Source organism: Myotis nattereri (assembly GCF_964212035.1).
Source record: "Myotis nattereri genome assembly, chromosome: 6".
Lineage (NCBI taxonomy): Eukaryota > Metazoa > Chordata > Mammalia > Chiroptera > Vespertilionidae > Myotis > Myotis nattereri.
This window is the reverse complement of record NC_138081.1, coordinates 70,526,432-70,542,780: the sequence shown is the minus strand read 5'-3', so window position 1 is coordinate 70,542,780 and position 16,349 is coordinate 70,526,432. Positions and strand designations below refer to the sequence as shown.

The 16,349-nt window shown below is 43.1% G+C and overlaps 1 protein-coding gene across 2 annotated transcripts in view; it reads left to right on the top strand.

Annotated features, from left to right (window-relative positions):
- Window positions 1–16,349, top strand: part of STX11 (syntaxin 11) — a 39,666-nt gene that overhangs the window by 20,752 nt on the left and 2,565 nt on the right. The window lies entirely within an intron of this gene.

Sequence of the window (16,349 nt, the reverse complement as noted above, 5' to 3'; positions counted from 1 at the left end):
AGCCTGTAGGTTTATAAGTATCAGAATTACCTGGGATATTTAAAAACACCGTTCCTCTCCAAACAACAACAACAAAGAAAACAAAAAGTCCAGGTCTACATTCAGGATCTATTGGAACAGAATCTTTAGGAGTGGAACCCATGAATTGAGATTTTTACAAATTTTCCCTAGATTCTTTTGATGCAGGCCAGAGTTCCAGAACCATTCCTCTAAACTATCATGCCCTGATGGTGACCAAGCCTGCTGGGATTTTCAAATTAGCAAGAAGTCATGAGAATCATGGGACAGCAGAGAAATACCTCAGCCTTAATCCCAGCAGGCTCAATACAGTGACAGTCATCCCTTATCTTTCATAACACTTTCCTGGTGTGGCCAATAGAGAGACTAGCACAAATTCCTTGCCTGGCTTCTGACCAAGACTTCTGGACAGAGAGGGAGATGTCTTTTCACCTTTAGTAACTTAGATACCTGGGTGAGAGATGCCAAATTCCTTGAATAGTTGTAGAGAGGGGGGAGTTAAGGGGATGGAGAATGAGAGAATTATAGGAATCAGTACATTTTCTAGGATTAAAAGAAGGTTCCAGGAAATCTGCCAGATGAAGCTCTGAGGTGTTGTCTTAAAACCTTAAATGACCATCCAATAAGATGAAAGAGAGGACTATGACTGGCAAATATATTCTCTGATTTGTTGAAATTAGGGAATAATTATTTTTCTTCAAAAGGAAAAGCACTTTTAAATTTTTACCAATTTTGAGTCAGGTCATTACATAAAATACTAGTCACCTAAAGATTATAATCTGATAGTCCTCACCAGTTTGGCTCAGTGGATAGAGTGTTAGACTGAGGACCAAAGGGTCCCGGGTTCGATTCTGATCAAGGGCACATACCTTGGTTTCAGGCTCCTCCCTGGCCTGGGCCCTGGTCAGGGCTTGTGCAGGAGGCAACTAGTCAATGTGTTTCTCTCTGTCTTTCCCTCTCTCTTCCACGCTCCCTAAAAATCAATGGAAAAATAACAACAAAAGAAGAATAATCTGATAAATTCCTAGGACAACTTGACATGTTTTGTTCACTCCTTCAACATCAGATTGCTACAGTTCCTATACCTTTAATACTTCGTGCCTTCACTCAGGTTCTCTCTGCTTGGGTTTCCTTCCTCTTCTCCTTGCTCGTCTAACTCCTGTTAAGCTATTTATAATCAGCTCACACACTATCTTCTTCAAGAAACCTTTCCTCCCCTCACCCAGATTGAATCCACCACCCTCCATTGAGCTCAGAAAGTACTCCCGTCTATCTCTCTATTATTACACTTACTATCATTATACCCTCTACCAGCCTGTAAGCACCTTGAGGGACAGGACCATCGTTTCATCTTTGTGTAGAAGAGACCTAGACTCATCAAAAATGACTGAAAGAAACAACCATTCTGGTGAACATAGTTATTCAACAAATATTTATGGAGGCTCTCTTACATGCTGGATGCTCTGGTGTACAGATTCTAACCCCAGGGAGCTTATGGGCAAACAGAGAAGATACTCAGTAAAGAAATTAATAGAATATGGTGAGTATTTGGAAAGAGAAAGAGCTGGAAATTGTGAGATCATAGAACCAGTAGCCAGGTTTAGTTACGAGGTCAGAGAAAGTTACCTATTCTCATGAAACATCTACACTAATAAAAGACAAAGATGCTAATTGACCGTACCTTTGCTACACCCTAAGCCACACTAACCAGCCAATCAGAGGGACTATATGCAAATTAACCCAACCAAGATGGTGGCTGGCAGCCATGAAGCTGGAGCAAGCAGGAGGCTTGGTTGCCCAGGCGATGGAGGAAGCCAAGCTTCCCGCCATCGCTGAGCCAGCTGTGGCCTTCGCTAAAGGCAACAAAGTTTCAATTACAGAAGACAAATAAATCCCCGATACCTGCTTCCATCCAGCCTCCATTGGGAGCTTGGGTGGCTGGGGGTTGTGGCCAGCCTGCAAACAGCCATCAGACCCTCACCCAGGCTGGCCATACCCTCATGGGGTGAGAGTCCCCGCTGGGGGGCTTAGCCAGGCTAAAAACAGCCCTCAGCCCCTCACCAAGACTGGCCAGGCACCCCAGCAGGACCCCCACCCTGAAGGGGCTGTAACCAGCCTGCAAACGGCCCTCAGCCCCTCACCCAGGATGGCCAGGCACCCCAGTGGGGACCCCCACACTTAAGGGGCTGTGGCCAGTCTGCAAACAGCCATCAGCCCTCACCAGGGCTGGCCAGGCACTCCTATATAATAAAAGGGTAATATGCAAATTGACTCTAACAGCAGAATGACTGGGAATGACTGGTCACTATGACACACACTGACCACCAGGGGGCAGATGTTCAATGCAGGAGCTGCCCCCTGGTGGTCAGTGCGCTCCCACAGGGGTAGCTCTGCTCAGCCACAAGCCAGGCTGATGGCTGCCAGTACAGCGGTGGTGGTGGAAGCCTCTCCTGCCTCCTCAGCAGTGCTAAGGATGTCCGACTGCAGCTTAGGCCTGCTCCCCGCTGGCAATTGGACATCCTCCGAGGGCTCCCGGGCTGCCAGAGGGATGTCTGACTGCCAGCTTAGGCCCAATCCCCCCAGGGAGCGGGCCTAAGCTGACAGGTGGTCATCCCCCGAGGGGTCCCAGACTGCGAGAGGGCACAGGCCGGGCTGGGGGACCCCCCTGAGTGCAAAGATTTTTGTGCACCAGGCCTCTAGTAATATATATAAAAATAGAAGCTAGAAGGCTAGCTTTGGTTATAAGACATGGAACTACTTTTTAACAAAGGAAAATTTTTGGTCTATCTAGTTCAAAACTAACAAATCCTGTGTGTGTGTGTGTGTGTGTGTGTGTGTGTCCAGTTTGTGAGCACATGCACTGGCAAAAACAAGACACGAAAATTACTTCTTCATTTACTGAGTAAAATAAATAGTAAGGAGCAGAGAAGGAAGTTTCTGTGCATCTCATTCAATGTGCCATTGCTAGAAATTAATGTATTCATTTTTCAATATGTAGTACACTCTAAAAGAAAATAACCTTAAAGCTCTGAAAATGATGAGACTACATTACAGCTTTTAAAAAGTGAATTTTAAGAATCTGATGATCCTGGCCTAGGAGGGGGTTGACAGATTTGCTTTTGCCTTGGTATAGACCGATTTGAAACCCATTTGCTCAGAGGTCAGTGTCTGCACCTTCCACTGTCCCACTTCACTTTCTTGGCCCTGGTGTGAGAGGAGAGAGCACTGTGCTGTGGTTTGTAGCTTCCAGCCCACTAAGAAGCTCAAGCTAGGTCCTTTTTCTCCTTTTCTGGCCAGTTCTTACGCTTTCATTATTTCAATACCTGCTTATTTCTCCCCATACATTGTAAGCTTAGTTGAGGACAGGTATTATGGCTTCTTGATTTTTAATATTCTCTCACACCAGGGACATCTCTGTTTGCAGGGCATGTCTGGAAGGAAGGCAGGATAAAATGGTCATAGTGGAGGGGTTGTTGTTGTTGTTTATTTGTTTTAGGGCAGTAAGTAAAAAATAAATAACTCAACTATCATCTATAGATTTTCTTGTTGATTTTCATGGAGAGTGCATATGTTTGCCACCGTGAGTAAAATCATAAGGATTGCGTGGGTTGAGAATTCACTTACTCTGTGTCAGGCACCTGAGTACCCCTTGGGGTTGATAGTGTTATTCCAATGTACTCAGAGCTGGGAGTTCAGTGCAGGCTTATTCACCTTTGCAGCCTCTTTTAAACACTAACCTATTATATCTTTGTGTCATAGTTGGCACCAGTTACTAAAATTAAGAAAATTTTTGCAATTGCACAGAAAACCAATGTTGTATTTCCCTTATTCTCTTGATAGTTCTGTCTTTAAATGTGTTGAGATCAGGAAGTTGCCTAAGTCAGTTTTGGTTTCAGCTATGTCTCTGTTTTAAATATTTCAGAAGTCTTTCACATTTCTGAAATTTTCATTTCTTTCTTTAGAAATGCTCTATATAAGCTTTTTTGAATCTAAAACTATTTTGAGGGACTGAGATCATGTCTGTTTTGCTCACTGAGCTAATTTCAACCTCTTATATTGCCTGTTACATAGTAGATACTTACTAAATACTTGTTGGACAAAGATGTCAAAATCAGAAAAATGCCAAGATTGGATATAGAAACAAATGACTCTTTTAATGATGAAACAATACCAGAAAGTAACAAAATGTCTCAAGAAAATGAAATTGGGAAGAAATGTGAGATCAAGAAAGAATTATTATGGTCAATTAAAGAAGAGCCACTTAACAACTGTTAATGTAAGAAACATTCAAACCTGCAAAGATTTTTTGTGAGTTTATTTGAGGCAAAATGTCAACAATTTCCAGGAAGCAGAATCTCAACATATTGAGATAATGCTCTGGAGAATGGCGGTGTTTCACCTTGTTTTATACATTACAATCAAAGGTGTAAGTGGGTTACATGAAATCCATTAGTGATAGGTTAGGGAGGCAGGAGAAAGCAAAGTGGGGAAACCTCTGGGATTGGATAAACAGTAAAATGATAGACATATGCTTCTTTTACATAGGTGGGTACAGAATAGTTAACAGCAACAATTAGTATGATAATAGTAACAATGAGGGAATTTGTGGTCGCTGCCTTGGCACCCTGGTACACTGGCTGCGCCCTGAGAGGTCTGGAAAAAGGGAAGTTACAAGTTACCCTGACATTCCAAAGATATCTACACTAATAAAAGAGAAAACATGCAAATTAACCATCACTTCACCACTCCGCTACACCCACCAGCCAATCAGGAGCGAGTATGCAAATTAACCCAACTAAGATGGTGGCGGCCACAGAGCTGGAGTGAGCAAGAGGCTTTGGTTGCCCCAAGCTTCCTGCCTGCCGTGGCCGGCCCTGGGCTCTGCTCAAAGCTACAAAGTTTCAATTATAGAAGATAAATAAATCCCAGAGACCTGCTTCCAGCCCACCCTGGCCTCCACTCAAGGAGGCGCTGGAAAAAAAAAAAGGAGAGGCTAAGAGCATGGGTCACCAGGGGCCGTGGCCAGCCTGAAAACGGCCATCAGCCCCTCACCCAGGCTGGCCAGGCACCCCAGCGGGACCACCCACCCTGATCCGGGACACCCTTCAGGGCAAACCAGCCGGCCCCCACCCATACACCAGGCCTCTATCTATACTAATAAAAGGGTAATATGATAATTAGACTGGGAGACCTTCCAGGAGACCTTGCAGATGTTCTTCTGGACAAAGCCATGGTAGCGGAGCCAAGGTAGAGGCAGTTAGAGGCCAAGAGGGGAGGGAAGTTGTGGCTGATCAGGCCAGGATGGGACAGCAGTTGTGGGTGATCAGGCTAATGGGGGGCGGGGCTGTTGGGGTAAGAAGACCAGCAGGGGGGCCAGTTGGGGGCGAGCAGGCCATCAGTGGGGGTCAGTTGGAGGTGATCAGGACGGGGGGGGGGCAATTTGGAGTGAGCAGGCCAGCAGGGGGGGCAGTTGGGGTGATCAGGCTGGCAGGGGGCATTTGGGGGCAAGCAGGCCAGCAGGCAGAGGGTTAGGGGCAATCAGGCAGGCAGGCAGGTGAGTGGTTAGGAGCCAGCAGTCCTGGATTGTGAGAGGGTTGTCCAACTGCCAGTTTAGGCCTGATCCCTGTAAACCAGCAGTAGGACATCCTTCGAGGGGTCCCAGATTGGAGAGGGTGCAGGCCAGGCTGAGGGACAACCCCCCCCCCCCCCCCCCGCACGAATTTCATCCACCGGGCCACTAGTGTTATCATAGTTGCAAAAGACAACAGACAGTCTTAGTTGCGGTAAAGATTGACTTTTGTCAGGAAAGAATCTAGCCTAGGACATGACGACCTGCCATAAACTGCTTTTAGTGGAAAAGTTTTCATTTCAGACCATCCTTTGTGGTTACTTTAGGTCTCTGAGTTTGCAAGGCTGCCAGGCAGGCCTTCCCTGAGCTAGTCAGGTCAGCATGTGGCCCCTTTTCATCCACACAACCAGTGTTCAGGATGATGGTGAGACGCCTCCAAGGAAGGTGTTACTGGCTGAATGTAGATTGCTAGTGGTTAGTAACTCTGCCTCCAGAAATGCACCCAGTGTAAAGGATGATTGTGGTAAACTAAAGAATATCAACAAATTCAGAAAGGTCGCATCTCCTGGAGCGGGAAAACTTCCACAGATCATTGGAGGATCAGCTCTAATAGCGCATCATGCTCCAAGAATGCAGAATTAGAAGAGTGGTTAAGGCAGGAAATGGAGGTGCAAATTCAACATGCAAAAGAAAAGTCTCTTGCTGATGATCACTTTAGAACCCCAATGTAAAAAAGAGAAGATAACTGAGGATTTTATAAAGAAGCCACGGAAAAACATTTCCTGTCAAGCATTGCTTCCTGTTTCCTCTGGGATACATGCATGTAGTAGATAAAAGGAATTTAAATTACAAATATCCTCTGGCCTGAATGAGTTAAATAAAACGCACAAAATTCCCTTCTTCTCTCTGCCCCCGCCCCAAACAAAAAAGATTAGCTAGTGAATTTCCTTCACATATGGTCAAGGTGCTTTTTAAACTGCAGCCACATTGGTTTTCAAATTCAGATGTTTTGAGGGCCCATCTCTTTGGGGGCAGGTCCCAATGGTTGGGGTGGTTGGTGTGGGACACGAATCCCTCACTCCTCAAGGAGATACTGTGTGAAATTTCTCCTCATTGTGGGTCATCACATCTCTGCCTGAGGCATCTCAATGTGGTCCTTTTATCTTTTGTTGTAGTGGGCTGTTCAGAAAGCTTCCAGGCCTTTTTCAGATGGAAATGATTCATATGTAGTTGTTGATTTGGTGTGACCTCTGGAGGAGGTGAATTCAGGATCTTCCTGCACCACCATCTTGAACTGCCTTCGTGACATATTCACTTTGAAATAAAAATTTTCAGTATGATATGTGAATTTGTTTTCTTGGACCTCTTTTATACAGTAAATGCAATGTATCTAACAACTTATACTTTCCCGAGGTTCTGAGTGAATATAGGACATTAATATTCTGTCCATTGAGTTATCAGTAATATAGAAACTGATCATAGAATAGTTGTTTGGTTTTCAGGATAATTTAAAATATTTTAAAATATATATACTTTTATTGATTTCAGAGAGGGAGTGAGAGATAGAAACATCAATGATGAGTGAGAATCATTGGTGGGCTGCCTCTTGCATGCCCCACACTGGGGATCCAGCCCTCATCCAGGCATGTGCCCTCACTGGGAATCCAATAGTGACCTCCTGGTTCGTAGGTCGAAGCTCAACCACGGAGCCATCCCGTCCGGGCTCAGGATCATTGTAGATCATATGATCTGCACGTGGTTCCTAAGGAGTAATAGCACCTTCTTCCACACCACATTTGCTTTCAGGAATCATGTCAGTTAACTGAGGAGCAAGATCTATTCCCTATAAAATGGAACAAACCCCACCAACACTATCAGCAAAACCTAACTAATGGAGTGGGGAATGGGGCTTACCTTCTTGAGACGTTGATGAGGGAAACGTTCAATGGGTGTTTATTGAATTAAAATTGTCGATCTGCTCCCAAGAGAAAACCTAGGCACTGACTGTAAACCCTGAGCCTTGACGATAGCAGTCCTCAAGCTGGCCTAGGACTTCCAGACTCTTTCGCAGTTCCTGGGGCAGGTGCAGTTGCGGAAACCACCTTGAGATTCTTAAACATAAAAGTAAAACATAAAGATTCCCTTCCAGCTTAAAATTCCCTCTCCCATTTCAGCTTGCCTTTGGCATTCCTTTTTACCTATTTTCTCCTGCACAAAAATGTTGGTGGTGGGAAAGCACCATGGGACCTGCCCCAGGGCCCTGCATCCCTGAGAGATGCCCCCAGCAGGAGAAATGCCAGAGAACTCCTGTGGTTTACCAGGGAGATGTTCTATATTTCATATTATCCTGGTCAGTTCTTCTGAATGCTTGTCTCTTAACTCTTCACAAACTTTAGGATAGAAGAGAGTTTGAAGAATATATAATAGACTTGATCATTGGTTAATATAGAGTAGTATTAGATGATGTGAAATTTTTACTTTATGTAAAACAGTTCTGTATCATTTGATTTCTTTTCCTGATCCTCCCTTTTTTCCCCCCACAGAGATCATGGCTTGCTATCATATGCAGAAAAAAAGAGAGACTTTACAAGAACAGAATTAGAAAAAAAGTAATTTAAAACCCCAGATAATATAGTAATGCACAGGTGTTAGTGTTCACTTGTGAGTGCAGATGAGACAGGTAATAAACTGTTGGTGGTACGTTAATGAGAAAATGCACCATTTATACAGTAGTTACTGAATCTACATTAGTCTTTTGAGCAGAGTAAAATCCCAGAATAGACAGTAATCAGTAGCATATAGAGTGCTTACTCTGCCAGGCAGAGTTCTTGGAACTTTATGTGGACTCTCTCATTTAATTCTCTCCACCATCCTAAGTAGTAGGTATTATACGCGGAGAAGAGAAGGTGACTACAAAGAAATGTGACCAGCAGAGATCTGAACAGACTCATCCATTAGGAATGGACCTCTTTCTGCTGGGAACACTGAAACCAGCGAGGTCGCCCAGGCTCGTCCCAGGGGTGGCAGAGCTGGATTTGACTATCTCCCCAGGCTCAACAGTTGGCCACTCTCTGAGTAGGTGTGGAATTCCAAGCAGATTCTACGACTCTGAGAAGAAGTATTCTGCTTGCCTTTCACCTCCTGAACCATTCTAAGGGCCATAATCAACTTCTGAAGGTCTTATCAACTTAGTGCACATCCCACTAATTGATATTCTTTGTAGTATAATAGCAAGAAACAGGTGTGGTCCAGTCCTGGATGACAAAGGAAGGTGTAGAACATGGCAGTGGAGTTGTGTGAGAAGTTGCATTTCACCGGCCCAGTGTTCTCTATTTTGGTGATCTGTTACACTTAGGGCGATCCACCTCCATTTCAAAACTGGCTCTTCGAGTTTTCAGAACCTCTTATCAGACTGAAACTCAGCCAAGGTTGAAGCTGCCCAGTGTCTCTGTGCCGGCCCACCCCCACTGCTAGAGGACTCCTATTTAGCACAGGCATTATCTGCAGAGCCTGCTTGTGGGTGAGGTCATCTTTTTCTTTTCTTTTCTTTTCTTTTCTTTTCTTTTCTTTTCTTTTCTTTTCTTTTCTTTTCTTTTCTTTTTTAGCATTGTTCTTTTTTCTTCTTACTGTGGTTATGACCACAGTCTTCAAAAGGAAGGGAAGGCTGTCCTCACACATGTTAAGAAATGCAGGCTTCTTTTATGTGCATGCTTTATTGTAACGTTTATATACAACATGAGTAGGATGTTGTAAACATACACTGCATCAAAACCAAGGCATATAATAAGTAGGCCAGGATCATCAAGTGGGTGACGTGCATCAGCAGGACGGTAATTTGGTACGTGCTGCTTATATTTGTGTTTTAAAGTGATAGCAATGGACTTTGGTCTTATTTACGTCTTTTAAAAAATATTTTTATTGACTTCAGAGAGGAAGGGAGAGAGAGAAACATCAATGAATAGAGAGAATCTATTCATTGTCTCCTGCACACCCCCCACTGGGAATCAAGCCAGGTTGCCCTAACCGGGGACTCGAACCGTGACCTCCTGGTTCATAGGCCAACGCTCAACCACTGTGCTAAACTGGCTAGACTGAAATTTTGTTTTAAATGCCCGAGAATGTACTTTCCAAAATGATGATTTATCTGTGATCCATGCCATCCTCTTAGGTTTTCCTTAAAGAACACCCATTGTGGGGAATACAGAAACAAAAGAGGGGTGTATCAGTGAGCTTTGTCAGTATAACAAACCACCCCCAAATCATATTGTTATTTCTCATGATCATGAAAATTAAATGAGATAATTCATATAAAGCTTCCACACAGTACGTGGTAGAGAGTAAGTCCTGGGTGGTTCCTTCACTCAGCTCACCTGGGCTCAGCCGCACAGCTGTAGCGGTGGGTCACCTGGCTGCTGGCCTCTTTCCTTGTGGTCTTCATCCTCCAGGAGGCTAGCCCTGGCTTCCCACACTGTGGTGTCAGTGTTCCCACTAGTAGAGAGGGCAAGCCCAGATGTGCGAGTGCTACTCAAGCCTCTGCTGGCACCAGGTTTGCTACTGTCCTCTTGGTCAAAGCAAGTTTCATGACCAAACCCAGATTCACAGGGTGGGGGAATTGACAGGAGGTACTGCTAAGAATTTGTGGCCATTTTCTTTGGTAATCAAATATAGTCTGCCTCTGGCAAAATTTATTCACATTTCTTCTACAAGAAACATATGCTCACCTTTATCCTAGGGTTCCCAGAAGTTTCACCCCATAATGGCTTAATCTCTGAGTCTGGAGGCTTATCCACAACTTGCATCATTTTGGATCCGGATGGGACACCTCAGACTCAGCTCTTCAGATGGGAGCCTCTTAATCCTGAGACAATGGACTAGAAATAAATGATCTCCGCATACACATCCAACATAAGTGGTGAGGTTGGGAAAGGATTACCAAAATATGTCATCCATTAAAAATAAAGGTACATGGACAGGATACAAGTAGCAATCACTGGGCCACAGCAATTCTAACCCCCCCAGGCAATGGTATTGGAAGGCAGGGTCTTTGGGAGGTGATTAGGTCATGAGGGTAGAGTTCTCACGAGTGGGATTAGTGTCCTTATAAAAGAGGCCCCAAGAGCTTGCTTGCCTCTCCTGCCATGTGAGGACACAGCAAGGAGATGGACATTTATGAACGAGGAAGCAGGCCCTCACTAGATGCAGGACATGAGCATGCTGGTGCCCTGATCTCAGACTTCCAGCTTCCAGAAATGTGAGAAATAACTTTCTGTTTTTATAAGCTATCCAATCTCTGGTATGTTGTTATAGCAGCTCAAATGGACTTAGATGGGAATAAGTTCTCTATAAAATTAAAGACTTCAGAAACCTTTTTTAAGGGAAGTTCAGGGAAAAAAAGCTAGTGTAGCTTTGTGGTTTACAGATGGGCTATCAAATTAGGGGATGGGGCTAATTCCCCATATGGGGGGCTGCACAGCACTTAGCTGTAGAGAAGATGTATGGATCAAATAAAGGAACAGCTGCTTTGATTTATAGAGCATTTCTGCAGAATGCATCCCAAAGCATGCTGCTATAAGTAAAACCCAAGCTGCCCACTGCCTGTTTATTGACTGTGCATATTGAACTTCCTTCTCTCTCTCTCTCTTTTTTTAAAATATATATATTTTTTATTGGTTTCAGAGAGGAAGGGAGAGGGAGAGAGATAGAAACATCAATGATGAGAATCAGTGATCGCTGCCTCCCGCACGCCCCCTACTGGGGACTGAGCCCGCAACCCAGGGCATACGCCCTTGACTAGAATCGAACCTGGGACCCTTCCTTCAGTCTGTAGGTCGATGCTCTATACACTGAGCCAAACCAGCTAGGGCCCTTCTTCTCTTGAGACATTGGCCAAAAATTCTGATTGAGGGGACTGAAAAGTGAAAGTGTCAGGGAGAAACAAATGAGTAGAAGTGATTGAAGAGTGGAGGCTGCTCTTTTTGATTAGACTTTCCCGTAATGCTTTGGAGAAACTCCTTCCTGCATTTTGCTTTAGAAGAGAAACAAGACATATTTTTCACTATTTCTTCTAGCCTTGCACTTTTATAATAATCCATCCCAATTAACACTCTTCAAATTCTCAAGTTGTGCTTTGAGTAAACCCCAAGAAATTAAACTATTAAGTGTGTTCTTGCCAATACACTTTAGGATCCAGCACAAGTTTTTTGTTTTGTTTTGAAATTAACTTTGGAGCAGCAAGAAGATAAGACTTTTTTTTCCCCCCAGCCTATATTTATTTTTAGAGATTCAAAGAATGATTTTTCCCTCTTAGATGTGTCATTTTTAAAAAATAAAAAAAAATGGAGCAGAACAATGGGTTTTACTCAATTGAATGAATTATTCATCCACTTATGGATCTGAATCAATCTGTTTGGGAAAGTATACTTGTTATCCTTGAAGGACTGTATTACTATGACGTGTCCTATAAAGTACCACTAAATTATTGTGACACAGGACCTCTGGGATTTCCTGGCCCCTACCAGTGCTTGTGGTGATGGCTGGGCTGGAGGGACTGGATGAGGTGGTAGAGAGAGGTGTATTCAGGTTGACCACATGGGGCTGTACTTGTGCCCAGCACAAGGGTGCCTGGCCACATGGAGAAGAGGGTCTGGAGAGCCACCAATGCCCAGTTCACCAGGCTCTGTGCCCTGGGGCAGGGGTGCATCCTCCTGGAAAAGGAGGCACTCTCCTAGCTTTCACAAAGATGTCATGTGGTCGCTACACAAAGGCTCATTAAGGAGCCATATGGAGCAGTGGTGAACCTAGGCATAAAGCCATTCTGATTTGTAAATCATCATTTTCTTTTAACAAGACTTTAAAAATTGGAATAAAATTAGGAGGCATAGGAGAAATAGATGGTAAAATCTGAAAATAAGAACATGGTAACTGCATTTGTGAAGTAGGGGAGACATTGGGAATATATATATAATCTTTTTAGTCACTAATAGCTGAAGTGTGTGTGTGTGTGTGTGTGTGTGTGTGTGTGTGAATGTGTACTTTAGTTCCTAAATGAAGCAAAAGTCTCTAATACAAAGAAATGTATTAGAGACTACTCACATGTCAGAGGAGTAGTCTCTAATACATTTCTTTGTCATAATTACAAAAAGAAGGCCCTTCGATGCTTTTGGATTTGTTTTCCTCGTGTAATCTACAAATACCTCTCTATAATAAACCTCACATGACTTGCACCTTGCCCTGCTCTGCATTGTCTGAAGTTTCTCCACTTGTGAAAATATTTTAACTTATTTCTGTGAAACAAGGGAAAGGTTTGTTTCCTGATAGGAAAATTTTGCTTAATACATATATTGCTTAATGTATAATAATGCATGGATTACATAAATAATTCCTTTTAACTTAATTCTCTCTTCAAAGACCTTATCTCCAAACATGATTACATTCTATGTTACTGGGTTTAGGGCTTCAACATATGAATTTGGGGGGGTGGGGAGTGTATAATTCAGCTTGTAACCATGCAGTAACATTTTCCCCTTGTTCTCCTTAGAGTAAGTAGGCACAAAGTCTCTCTTCTCTATGGTCAGAGATACGACTATGTGTTGTGTTTATAACTGCTTTTCTTGGAAGCAAGTAGGGAACAATGACTTCCATGGTTGATCATTGTAGCACCCAGAGTTTGGATTATTTATGTAGGTATTACCCCCACTCATTGGTCTTTTGAAATAAGTACAAACCTGCTTTCTGAACCTCTCTTTCCCTACGTTTGTGAATCTTTCCCTATCAGTTGCTTGCTCATCAAGTTGGCCCTAACCTGGGGACTATTATAAGTTGTCTGGAACTGTGTAGCGTTTGTGTATAAAAAACTACCACAATAACTATCTATGGAATGGGTCATAAATTTCAGTGTGCGTTTGAAGAACAGATCATCTTAGTCCTACAGAATCAGAAACTTGAAAAGGCCCAGACATCTGTAATGTTTGTAGTTGTCCCGAAGATGCTGTTGCTTCCTAAAGTCTGAGAGCCACTGTGCTAACCATTTGTCTGTTTCTTTATTTTCTCTTACATCCAATCTTATTGCCCAATGAGAAGGGTTGTGCAATTTCCCCTTCCTTCCCTGAGAGATCTAGTTCTCAGGACAGATGATATACATGCCTGAAAAGAGAATTAGAAAGCAGAAACAGATTTCTGGTTGTTGGTTATAATTTTTCTTTGGAATTCTTCATCTCTGTGTGAATCAAAGCAAGATTTATTTTAGCAACTCTATGAATATAACTAGTGTCCAGGTGGACTAGTGTCTAGGGGCTGGACTGGATTAGAAAGGCAAGGTGAAAGCCACCATCTTCTCTGCACCTCCATAGAGAATCTTTATTCCACATACTCTTTCTTTCTCTCTCCTTACCAGATTATGGAATGAGCCTTTGAATAAGCTTAGGCCAGTGATGGCGAACCTTTTGAGGTCGACGTGTCAGCATTTTGAAAAACCCTAACTTAACTCTGGTGCCGTGTCACATATAGAAACTTTTTTATATTTGCAGCCATAGTAAAACAAAGACCTATATTTTTGATATTTATTTTATATATTTAAATGCCACTTAACAAAGAAAAATCAACCAAAAAAATGAGTTCGCGTGTCACCTCTGACACGCGTGTCATAGGTTCGCCATCACTGGCTTAGGCCTTCACCTCATGTAGGACCCATGACTTTATGGTTGTTAGATCTTGAAAAAAAATGACCATCCTGAACATCATCCAAGACCATTTTCTGTATGATTGAAGTGTGCTTTGCTCTTTATATTATGTATGAAGTGATTTTTGGTTTTAGTAGAGCAATATAGAGCATGGCCAAGATGCAAGGAAGGCATTATCACCTATTCTTGCCTTGTTCATGAAAATGTATCCATTCTCTCTCCCATCTACCTCTTGCATAGTATAATAAATTGGATACTAACTACAACAGATGGATACAGCTCAACTCCATACTAGCTAACTAATGTACTTTCCCCAGATAAGATAGTAACTTGGCTGTAATGCATATGAGCCCCCCAGCCCAGAGGACTTGTGTCGGGAAGAGGAGTCCCCATAACATCTGGCTTTGAAAACCAGTGAGGATTACAGCTGAGAGAAATGAAGGGTTGTGGAAGACCAAGATATTATTCTTAAAGGACTCATCCATGAGCTTGCTCACGCTGAGCTCCAGTGCAGAAGCAGCAGTTGGAGAAGTGCCCAGGTCATACAGGGAGAAATTTAATTGACTAACCCTAGGGTAGGGCTGGAGGGGCAGGAATGTCTGGTAAATCTCTCTGGGGATGGAAATTTTGGCAAATGCCATTGTTCCATTGTTATGCTCTCCTTCCACCTGGCTGGCCCAGATCTGTCACTCTCCAATAACCTGGCTAACACCATTTGCCCTGGCATGGCATTCCTCAGAGATCCTCCCCTGCCCAACCTGCTTACCCTGGCAGAAGTTCATCCCCAGCATGCTCCTGACCCTCCAAATAGGTGGAGGCCGGCCTTGGCTCACAGTACAGTCTTTCCCAAGCACTCTCGAGCTGGCATAAGCAGCGACCAGCCTCGGCTCACATTGAAGCTGCTACCAGGCAGCGCCAAGGCCAGCACGAGTGGCAGCCAGCCTCAGCTTGAATCGTGGCCTTTCCCAAGAGGCCACAAGGCTGGCACCTGCAGTGGCTGGCCTTGGCTTGTTTCCTAGCTCCCACCAAGCGGTTGCAGGCCAGTCTCAGCCTGCACTGGAGTCCCTCCCAAGAGGCTCCAGACCTGACATGTCCTTGGTTAACAGGGCAGTCTTTCATGACTCACTTTTGTACATTTGCTGAAGATAGTTGAGTATTGTGGTTAAGTGGAGTACTCTGGAACCCAAATGTTTATTTATTGGTGACCTTGGATAAGTTCTTTAATCTTCCTATGCTCAACTTATGAACTCTGATCATGACAATGCCTACTTCATTAAGTCTGTATGAAGATTAAAGAGGGTATCGCATGAAAAGTGCCTAGAAATTGGTTACTGGCCCTACATAATAGCTACTTTTATGGAAAATAATATGGACATAGAAAGCATTATTTTGCCTTGCTAAGTGAGGAAATGATCACAACAACCTTTATAAAAACGGGAATTCTACTTGAGCTGCCAACTTGTTTCAAAAAGCCATTAAAAGTGGGCAAATATTGCTGCTGTGTGATGGATAAATGGGAGTGTGTGTTGCTATTGCTACTTAGCTGGTGTAGGATTGAAATTTTCCATGTAATCTTTTGTTTTTAAAGCAACTTTGTTAATGATGCTTCCCACTAGAGACCTTGGAGAAAACTGTGTGTCTTTCATTACTGATTCTTTATCTGGCTTGTGCTATGGGATTCCTGCCTAAATAGATATCGTATTTCTGCTCACCTCTCTTATTTATTAAAATTGCATTAAACACTTAACCATTTCCTTATCTCCTTTACTTTTAATATCTCCCATGAGTGTATATTTTGGTTTTCTTCCTCGAACAAGCACTTAACCTGAAGTATGTTAGTGATGCCTAAATTAATGATATTGGGCAGAGGAACAAGGGAATTTCAACTTCCAAATTTTATACTTCCTTATTAGATTTTTGTCTTTGTGTATTTTGTTGTTGTTTTACTTCAAGCATGTTTTACTTTTATAACATTTTTAAAAGAAAAAAATTTAAACCATGATTTATATAGTGACTATTTAAAGAATCATTATGATGAACAGGACTGAGACTGAAATAGACACAAAACAGACATTTAGACTTGG